This window comes from Lytechinus pictus, chromosome 14 (genome assembly GCF_037042905.1).
Source record: "Lytechinus pictus isolate F3 Inbred chromosome 14, Lp3.0, whole genome shotgun sequence".
NCBI classification, from domain to species: Eukaryota; Metazoa; Echinodermata; class Echinoidea; order Temnopleuroida; family Toxopneustidae; genus Lytechinus; species Lytechinus pictus.
The window spans coordinates 27,905,785-27,917,637 of record NC_087258.1 but is presented as its reverse complement, the minus strand read 5'-3'; positions in this window follow the sequence as shown (position 1 = coordinate 27,917,637).

Genomic DNA, 11,853 nt, shown 5'->3' with positions numbered 1-11,853 from the left:
CAGTTGTCTCCCTGTCTCTTGTTCCCCCCTCCCCCGCTGCGATTCCATCTTAAAGTGTGACCTCATTTCCATGATATATCTTTATCAGAATGTCTAACGTGTCTTCAGCACAGCTGCTTGTCCTGTGCTGGTGACCAATATCTTTCTTGTACTCAATGCAAATCTCTCATGTCCCGACACGACCCGTCGCCAAAAACCTTCCGACGATTACCTCCACGGTGTATGTATGTATGTATTCGTCTTTATGCATGTTCGGTGACAAAATTGGCATTGATTTAGAAAATAGGTCCAGCCGGGAATTAACCAGCAGTGTTGAGCGCACCGAATTGATTTTTCACCCCTTATTCTCTCTTGACCTAATACCCATTGGGAGTGGAAGATGGCAGTATGGATGCTCCCAATCCGACAAAGGTTTCCTTCATTCTAGATTCCAACGCACACTAACAATGAAAACAACAATGGTACATGGCTCTTCGGAGGAATTTCCTTTGTCCGTTTGCGGTTGTAAACAAGTGGCTCCCCCTCTGAAAATAAGTTATGAAAGAAAGCGATGGAGTAGAAGTAATTTAGACCAGTCAAAGCTTATCAATGGAACTACAATATGTATCTAATGCTGTCTTTGTCATCTTTGGCTAAATTGAAATACTAACAATTTGAGGAATTTTGCTGTTAGCTATATGGGGGTTGATGCCTCTCATGAATTAATTCTCGAGGCAAGTGATGACTTATTTTGAGGTTAAATTACAATCTTTGATAGAAATTGATTTAAAGAATTATCTTGCAACAATCTTAAATGCAATGGAATAAGAATCATGCACCAATCATGTCTCTTTGATATCTACTTCTGCTTCATCTAGTAAAATACAATTAGCTGCTCATGTGAGTTTATGTGTATGGACTTCTTCCTTGGAACTAACAAATATGTTCCATGGATCTATGATAAAGAATTGTATTTTTTAGAAATCTGAATTAAAGAATTAAGTTGATTGAAAGAAAATTAATATACAAGTAAAAATTACGGTAAATTGTAAATAATAATGGTAAGAAAAAGGATTCATTGTGCCCCCAAATCCACTCGTGTCAAGTACTCAAGGTAAAGTGAAAAGAAAGAAGAAAAGATATTAGGGAAGATGTATCATTGAAGCAGATTAAAACTCATCAATATACAATGTATTTATAACATGTATAGCAGCTGTTCTCTCCTGTAGTTTATTTGTATCATCATGATATATCTATCTCTGTGTGTCTCACTCTCCTTTATGTGGCTATACCCAGCTTTAGAAACAAGTATTTTCACTGCATTTAAAATGCACAATGCCCCCCAGCCCTCTATGTGTTCAAATGCTTCCGTTTAGAGACGGCATGCATAATTCATGACCGGTGGTCGCCCTCCTCCCGCCACTCGTGTACGAAGTCGACTGCAGACGACGCATAGCGGAACTCTGATTTCGTTGCCATCGTCTCCATCCCCCCTTTCGCCATTCGATGGGGCCCCCACGGAAAGAAATTCAGTACTCACAGTTCCTATTTCAATCTGTTTATCGGTGCTATAATCCTAAGTTAGGTGAAAACTATGGGAGAGTAATTGAATTTACTGTGCTGAGGTGTGACAGGATGAAATAACATTCATGTTCACTGCTAAGCTATACATGGATGAATGTTTCCAAATTCCATGAAAATAAAATAGAATATTATGAGAATATAGGGAGTAACAGGCAATATATGAATTGTTAATTGATAGAAATGAAATGAGTGAACTTGCTCTCCATGACATAAATTCTATTATATTTCGTCAATAGCAATGTATAAAAAAAAAAGAAATGTTTTAGGTAATGGTTGTTAGTTGCAGTTGTGCAACCATCCCAGTGCATGTATTTAACAAGTACATTTGATATGGCATGATGAAAAATTGCATTTATTTATAAAGTAATATTTAATGGTTGACACATATTGCTACCTTAATCATCTTCCATTATTAACTTACTAGTAGGCTTTATGTTATACATAAGCAAAGAGGTATTTCCTTCTTGATATTTGTAAGTTTTGTACAATAAATAGTCATAATAGTGATTTGGTCACCACAGATGAGGACATGGAAGAGATGCTATTGCTTGGCTAAGAAAATTGTTGAAACATGTTGTACCATGCAACCAGCTTAGTAGCAAAGCCTAGGATAGACTCTTCTCACAGTCGCCCCGGGCCCTCAGAGCGCAACAGTAGCCGTCCCGCTTTTTCAAAGCCTTTTCAAAGTATTTTTCGCAATAAAAAAGGAGAGAAGGGTAGGTAAAAGAAGCGGACTTGGATTTCTCGCCCGAGGTCGGTGAGCATTGGCTGTCGTAATGCTTGCGATGAGAGAGTCTTTGCTTCGATGCGAGGGATGGAAACGTGATTCCGCACAGCCCTGTCGGGTAGATTTTGGCGGAGGAGAACGAAAATAGAGGATGGACTGCCAAGAAGATGATGGTTACATAGCGGGAATAGAAGAAGGAGAATTGGGAAATAAAGCTTTTGTAGAGATTTTAATCTCCGGCTAAATAAAATGCCACATACATTCAAGGTCATTGCCACCTCCCTCCCTCTCTAACTTAGGTATGAAATAAAGAATCTTTAGTGAAAACTGTGGAAAATACACAAAAAAAGAGGAAGAAAAAAGAAAATGTGCTTTATTTATAGGAAAACACAACATTAAAATATATTCATGAACAAGTTTTCTAGTGATGTATTTGAAGTGTATTTTTTAAATAATGTAGTTAAATAAGATTGTATTAAATAAAATGAGTTATGTTTTATTGAAGTAAAATTGGAAAACTATATCTTTATATTTTGTAAAAAACAGTGCTATGACTGACATGTAAGAAATATTAGTGTAAGACTGAATTGTAAATTTATGAATGGGTACTGATTGAATTGACAATGATTAACACTTGTGTATTTTTTTATCTCCCAATCTTTCTCATTTACAGTTAAATTATATGATAGTAATGATTTTCCTGGTTTATATTGGACAGTATATCCACCACAAGATCCAGATTCACAAACATATGTGGGGGTAAGTAAACCACAATCTGAATAATTAATTTGAAAATATCTCTACCATGTTAAATGGTTTATGGTACACTTTTTGAGTGTCCATTTTTGTCTTTTTTGTCATTTTTGAGCAAGAAAGACATATCAGAATGTATCTTTATTCGTCTTTCTGGCGCTAAATTAATATGTTTATGCCAGATCTCATTATTTTTTATAAGTTGCAAGATATTTATTTCAGGTTTTTAGCTACATGTTGAAATGAAATGAAAGCAGTACTTGTAGAAGCTTGAATACCAGCGATCACCTTCCTCTCTGATGTATAAATGTATTAATGGGAAAGAGGGGGGGGGGGGACTAAAATGTTTTTTGATTCAGTATGGAAGGATAGTTCATTAACTGAGTTGTGTATAATGTTGGTTAATGATGACAATTACCTTAAAGAGCCTTTGAAATCATGGGGCCATGATCATATGTATAAACATTCACACCAACAATGAACTGTACACAGAGTGGACCATTATAGGTCCATTAAGTTGGTCTAGGTCCCACAATGGTTCAGTAGTCCAAGTTAAGAGGTCAGACTGTAAACAAGACTGGAGTCTCACACCTAAGTGATAACTCCTTGAACTGAGCTCTGCCTTTTGTTCCTAGCTTAAAATAAAAAAGATTGTTCTACTTCTATATTGAAAAGATAATGATGGGAATGGTCAATGTTGTACAGAAGATGGAGATGAAATAGGACAAAAGATGACAAGAAATATATTTCTGGGATGGTGGTCAGAGTGGTGCTATTTATTATGGGGGGGGGGGACAGGAGAGGAGACTGGAGAGCATCATTGGGCAAGGCAAAAAGAAATATCTTTGATAAGCAAAAATAAGCTTACTAAAGGAGAGAAAATGTAACTTGAGATAAGAGGTCATTTTCTTGTTTTGATATCATTTTGATGCATCAGAGAAACATATCATGAACTTTACCTAATTGGCTGTTTAAGAATTCTAAGATATGTTTTCAAGCAACATTTTGCCAGAAGCTAGATTTGTCCCTCACACTAAGGATTTCAAATGGGTCAGTTCGGTTGGATAGAACCAAAAGTAAACCTGGTGTTTTCATGGCTAAGGACTTAGGATTTTTTTCAGCATACCAAATACAATTTACTGTGGTTAAAAAAAAATCCCCTTTTGGGTACTCTAGGAGTTCCAGGATTTCAAAATGAGAATGGGTGCATTTTATTTTAATTATCTTATAATTCATAAGTGCAAGAGGAGTTTAAAATTTCAGCACAATTGCTTTGTTGATTTTCAAATCCCCTGGACAATGTTTCAGAACTTGTATGCTCTTCTATCAAGGGTTCATTTGATGATATATCACAAATTGCTAAGTCATTGTTTAAAACATCATGCATTTTAATCTACTTCATTTTATCTGGAAAGTTGTTAGCTAATGAAATTGATATTGTTTGTAACTTTGTTGATAGAGCAAGAATGGGTTTAACTTTGTTAGAATTATAGCAGTTTACATTTTTTTTGCTTTGGATTGATAAAGTGACATTCATAATATCAAACATCATTTTTTTTTACTCTATATATACTATTTTTTTAATACTTATTTGCTCTTAATAAATAAATCATTTCTGAATAATAGTCACATGCACTTTATCACACTTAGTTATTCTTTGTGATCTTTATTATTTACCTAAGAAAAGATAAAGTTTTATTGATCCATGACTATGACTCATATTCGATAGGAACTCCTCTGTATTTGGGAATTTTCACCAAACTCTTTGCACCTTGTAATATTTACTTACAATATAGTATAAAAACAATGACATTAAAACTAAACCTGTCGATTGCACAAAGCATTTTACACTGGTGTTAAAATCATATTTTTGGGTTCAACACCTATTTGTGTTATTTATCATATATTCTGTTTGCTACTTTAACACTATGCTCCAAATCCATGGTGGTTTATTAACACCTTAGGATTTGGTGCTCTAAGAATAACAACAGGTATTTATAACGCCATAGTTTGTAAAGTGCACCACTCAAATTCAGTGTTTCAGATTTGCGATTAATTGCAAATTTCTACAGATTGGTTGGTGGTTGGGGTATGATGGGAAATGACTGTGATTAGGAATTGTCATTTTGCAATTGATTACAAATCTCTGTGATATGAGGCACAGAATGTTTGCTCACTCCATTTCCAAGTTCAACAGTTGTAGAGAACTCTCGATGTACGTCATAAAGTCACCATAAAAGAGAGATGCGCAAATGCAATTTCTATGAAAAGGGCCTGTTATATGACTAGCATGTGACGGTTTTATATGATTTTGAGATCGATATCATAAAGTAAAGTGGTCCTATAAAAGTTCTTGAATACTATAAGCATGTTATAGGAATAGATTATCTTTATTATTATTTGATTTAAATGATTTTTACCTCTTTTAAACCAGGCACTAATCTATTAGGATGAGGGTTAAATTTGAAAGAGCTTAGAAAGAAATTGATTAGTTAGCAGAAAATTAAGAGCCATATTTTTTACTTTAAGGACTTATGATTTTCATTTTTAGTAATTTGTCATTTTGAAAAGAAAAGAAAAGAAGAAAAAAATGGATGTTCGTCAAAGCCATGTAAGCTTAAATATTCCCTTCTGGCTCTTCACAAGCAAGTAATGGTATATATTTATGATCTTTTTTAAGTAGATCATGCAAAATGGTTCCAAGACACATGATAAGATCATGTCTTCTGTCCCAATCTAAAATTGAATTTCCAATTTCATATACTGTCAGAGCAAATCTGTTCAATTTGTCTCCTGTGGCCATTTACATATTACAAGTAGTGAAAGGTAGCTAATGGAGTAGGCTTACAGGTAAGGGAGATGGCGGGATGAGAGTATATGGAGAGAGACCGGGGAGGGGGGGGGGTATGTGATTAGTTTGCCAGAATCACCTAAAAATGTGTCAAAATGGGAATGGCAAAGTTATATTTTCATACTTTCATGTATTAACATAATTGCACCTTACGTAGAAAGATTATTCATAATAAAAAAAATTGATTCACTTTTCAGATAAAAGAAAACTTGTATGAAATTAAAAAAGGCCTATATTTTTAAGTGGCTGGAATTAATTGATCAGTTTACAAAATAATGCATTAATGCAGTTTGGGCACCAGTTATTCCATCTCAAATTCCTGTTCAATAAATTGGAAAAAGGGGGACACCCATTACAATGTAACCAACGTCATGGATTTATGATTTTACAATGTATGTTGATTCCCTCATGTGCCAAAAAGGGAAAGCGGATGAGATATTTGATCAAATTAGAGGCTTTTGTCGTTTGAGAGCTTGTTAGAGCGTACCAATGATGGGACATCTAATTCAATTAATTTGTTACGGCTCACTACCTTGTATGCTTATGAGACTTGTCGCATGCGATACTTTGTATTGATTATGAAGCGTTGTAATGGACCGCGCTTCAAGACAGTCATATTTTCGCTGTAATTCCCTGTCAATGGTACATGAGGCGGTGTTTTTTTTTATCTCGTACACCTGGTCACAGAGTACATGCACTTAATATCATGCAGAATAAAATGAGAATATTAAATTTTCTAAATGTACATTCCTCATTTGGAACGTATCCGTTGAGCGTTTGAAAAGCCTGGATTAATTTATGTTCATATGTTAGCTAATGCCTTTGTGACTATAAAAATGTGCAATATCACTAATGGATAGCTCGATATTGAACCCATTATGTTCAGTCATACCTGGCATTTATATGAACTTTTCAAAGGGCCCAAAATACATTGTTTTACAAAGAGAAATAATGGAAATTAAGAAGTAATTTTTGCATTCGTTTTAGTTTAAACAAATTGGAGTACAAGACTGAACTGACATTGTTGCTTGAAAGCGTCATGCCAACATTCAGGTTTGTGTGTAATCTGTGGTAGCAGCTCTAATGTAAACTTGTACTCTGCACTGGGCAAGCCTATGTTAAAGTAGGATTACATCTATTGTTTAATTTAGAATGAGTGGTCTGTTATGATTCATAATGCTCCCGACCCCCTGCTCTCACAAACACTGCCGAATATTGATGAAACCATGAGATAGTGAGCGTTAAAATCAATAAGTTTCTCCAACTTTCCTTTTTATCTATTAAAATCTGAAGTCTAATTATCTGGACTATGTGGTAAGTAGCAGAGATGGTAATCAGTATTCAAATGTATATATGTTTCCCAGTCCGATAACAAATATTGATTTATATATTTTCCCATTCGTAGTAACCATATACATGTAACCTCCAAGTTTGATATTTAAATGGTTAATTGATGTCGATCTGTAATGATTTTTTTTTATTATGAGTGGTAATTCACAGATATTACTGAAACTTAAATGGATTGTGATGATTATGTGTATGAATATTCTTGTTATTGTAGTCCATGACTTGTGTCAATAATGATTGTATTATTTGATTGTTTTTGCAATAATACTAAATATTGATGTACTAGGATTCTCATTTATGACTAGGATGGTCTTCTGTGTGTGATGATACATCTCTCCAATAATATTAGGCAAAGTTAAATTGGAGTGGATTTTTAGTTACAAGACAAACAATGTGATTACCAAAGATCACCCATGAAGTTATTCCTCTCCATTGACCCTTGACCTCAGTTTACCCCCAGGTTCCCTTCATGAACTTGAATGACCTTAGTAATAACAGTCCACATTGGATTGTCTTGCATTCATCTCTCAACATATCTGCATGCTTGTTAGTTCCAGGGTATGAAAGTTGATGACTGGTGGATTAAATGTGATATTAATGGCAAAGGGTTGTTAATGCAAGTTATCTGAATTGCAAGCCAACTGCACAAGTGATCTTCTTGTCATTAGCCAATGAATACTAAAGAGATTTGTGTATGTTTTGGTTGTGTTACATATTTGATATTATAAATTCTCTTTGAGTATGATTGTTTGGTTGGTATAATGTATTGTCACAACCCAAGTGCCTATGGTTTGATTTATGATGTGTTTGATATTCAACCTCTTCAAGTTTGAAAGATATTCTCTAGTTTTATTTCCAGCAGTTTTCATCTCAATATTTCAATACACCTCAACGTCTTATAGTGTAACATTCAAGTTCAGATCATCAGAAAAGTTTCTAAGTTAAAAAAAAAACATTTTCACTGTAATGGTATTTGTTAATTAATATTTACCAGAATGTGAAGGAAGATTGATTTACCAATATATTTTTTGTTTATAGACATGTATATCTGCACGATTATACAAATAGCATGATGAAGTATTTTGTTAACTTATATTTATAGCACTTTGCATCTTGGGGTAGCAATGCATGATCTTGAATTATACATTGTACTTTTGCCAAACGTTATATATATATTTTTTTAATAAATAAAAAAAAAGGATTTCATGAAATAAGTTTGTCACAAAAAATGTGATTTTTGTTAGTATTTTTCCATTGTTCTTCATATTTATTGGCATTTGAAACCAAACATCTGATAATGTTTTTTATCTTTATTTGAAGGAACAATTCCTTTAGTTGACAGTGTTATTTAAATCCTAATCCATCCTTAACTCAAGCGTGATCTTCAATTCATATTTTTTTCATGGGCGTTGAGGAGAGGAGGGCAGAAAATACATTGAGACGGAAAATGGGAAAAGAAATGTCAGGAGTTGTAATTGCATTTTGGCAGAAACCCACATTTTCAGCTGTTTGGCTTGAGTTGCCGACAGGAATCTTTATGGCTGGGATCAAGGGGAGGTATATCTGCTATTCTTTTCTTCATCTCTTGCCCCTCGTCTTTGGTGCGACCTGCTTCACAGTGATGTTGGCTGTCTCCCTGAGCTAATCCATTCTTTGACACGTTCACACCCTCAGCCCAACGCATCCATCAAGCGAACGAGATTTGTCCTGCCGACGACCGATTGATGAAGGAATTAATGCCCTGCCTTCTAGGCTGTTCTACCAAAGGAGGAAAAATAACGGTTTAGGGTGCCAACACTATAGCTTGGTTAGGAGAATGACTGTAGAGTCCACTATTGTTGGTTGTACTTTGATTCTGGTTTGGGTGCTGTAGCTGGCGAGTGGATTTTGATAAAAGCAGAAGAAAAGGGTTTAAAAATAACAAGTCCCACATAGCCAATAGGCAGCTTATGTCCATCTTACTCTATTTCAACTCAAATGGCTGTTTATGAAAGAGTTGAGCTTTCTGCTCAAGCTTACTGCCAAGTAATGTTGATTCTTTATTGGTGGGTTGGTGTACAGAGAATCTCCTTCTTACCATGGTATGCTCTAAACCATTCCCCATTACGGTACCCCTGTGCTGGTTGGGTCCATGCTTATACCATACCCCATTACTGTACCCCTATACTGGTTGGGTCAATAATGCTTATACCATACCCCATTACTGTACCCATATTCTGGTTGGGTCTGTAATGCTTATACCATACCCCATTACTGTACCCCTATACTGGTTGGGTCAATAATGCTTATACCATACCCCATTACTGTACCCCTATACTGGTTGGGTCTATAATGCTTATACCATACCCCATTACTGTACCCCTATACTGGTTGGGTCTATAATGCTTATAACATACCCCATTACTGTACCCCTATACTGGTTGGGTCTATAATGCTTATACCATAACCCATTACCATACCCCTGTACTGGTTGGGTCCATAATGCTTATACCATACCCCATTACGGTACTCCTGTGCTGGTTGGGTCCATGCTTATACCATACCCCATTGCCGTACCCCTGTACTGGTAGGGTCCATGCTTTATACCATACCTCATTACCGTACCCCTATACTGGTTGGGTCCATAATGCTTATACCATAACCCACTACCATACCCCTATACTGGTTGGGTCCATGCTTGTACCATCCACTCTCTACCACTTTATGACTATGTTAGGGCTAATAGGGCTAGACTTGTTTGTGTGGATGTGTCACGATTAAGCGTGATTTACTGCCGCTCTAAATGGATGTGGCTAATGCCTGGTAGAACTTGATCTGAAGCTATTCACACTTGGAATTTAAGTTGTTTGGTATCACAGAATGTGGTGTAAAAGGATCTTATTGGGAAGACCATTAACATATATACAAAAAAACTCTATCTGGTTTGCAAATCTAGTAAAACAAAATATTGTTGTCTGAACTCTGATAGTTGAAATATCTTTGGTCTCAAAACTTGAAATTTGTTTAAAATATGATTTCAAAAAATGTTTTTGTCTGAAAGAGGGGGAAGGAAGAATAGTCTCAAACTGTGTTTGAATTGATGTTTTATTGCATCTAGAGAATACCTCCCTGGGTGCTTGATAGGTATGTAATATGTTTTTATTATTATAATGTATTTTAGAGATGAGTATGTAATTCAATAAACATGGTAATATGAGTTATTGACTTAGCTGCCTTTCTACAACATGTGTTTTCAGTTTAGTAAATTGTATGAAATGCATAATTTTCAAAGAATAGAAAATGTAAAGGGGGGGGGGGGCTGCAGTAATGCCAACTTTTTAATGGTTCACATTATGTCTATTGAAGATGAAATATTTGAATCCAAGTGAAATTTATAGGCCAATAAATAAGTTAACATAGAAAGGAAATAGACTGCTCTGAAAGCAATTTAAAGAAGTGAAAAATTATAAAACTGTTATGACTGCAAAAAGACATATGTAGAGCTGATAGGTCTTGATAAAAAAAAAGATTGGTTTGGAGATGGGGAGGGGGGATATATTTGAGGGGTAGGATTATGTTTAGTCATATGGTTATTGTATGGTGGGAACAAACGTTCTCCAAACAAATCCGGATTCCATTCCAGAAATGGTAATAAAACAAATTTATCCCATTTCTCCCCAGAGAAACGGGACATAGAAATCATGACTTTCTCCTCAAAATCTGTCTGCAGTTCCTTTCTTTCTCCAAAGAAATATTTGTGGATCTATTCTGTCTGCAAACAAAGAGTGATATGATTTATATTGAGGTTCTTTGCTGGATAGTACCTCCTGTCCTTTGGCCTGAGCTCTATCTCAAGATAAATAGTCCATACTCTATGCAAACTGAGTCTGCTTACATTGCTCATATTCACTGTTCACTGTGGTATAATGCAGTGAAAAGTGATGCACAAATGAGTTAAAGGTAAAAGCTTAGCTCTTCCGTGGCAAGGTATAAATCTTTTGATTTCTGTTGTGAAGTTCATGATTGATGAAAAATAAGGTAATTTGAATAGAATATGAGTGCTGATTAGTTGTTTTTGTAGGTCATTTCAACATATGGCTTATGAACATTTCAACATTCACATCATAAGATCTATAAATTCAGGTAGAGGTTGACAAAAATACCTTTTAGGTTGAAAATCCTTTGTGTGTGTTACATATTCTTGTTATCTCACTTCTGTACTGGTTATTATGAGTGGGGCAGTTACCCCATTCCTATTGGTATGTTAAGTGATCATTTGTCGAGATAAATACAGCATTTATATCGATTGAGCAAAGGATGAATAAAAGCAGTACCATTTACACGTATTAGTGTGTGTTTTTCTTTGCTCGGTTATTCTTCTCAACCTTCAGACGTAGACAGAGGCAATCATAGACTTAATAAATCTATTCTATTTTATATTTTCTAATGTCTTTGGAGATATAAGACTTGGATTACCGCCATATTAGTCCCAATGACCAACTTAGATCACCAAAAATTACGCCCTTTAATCTGGCAAACTGTTCTCCCCTTCGTTCTATTTGCTGGACCTTGTTTGAGTGTATAGTATAGGATGACCCTAGTCATTGCAGAGTAAATTGATGCTATAAAAGTT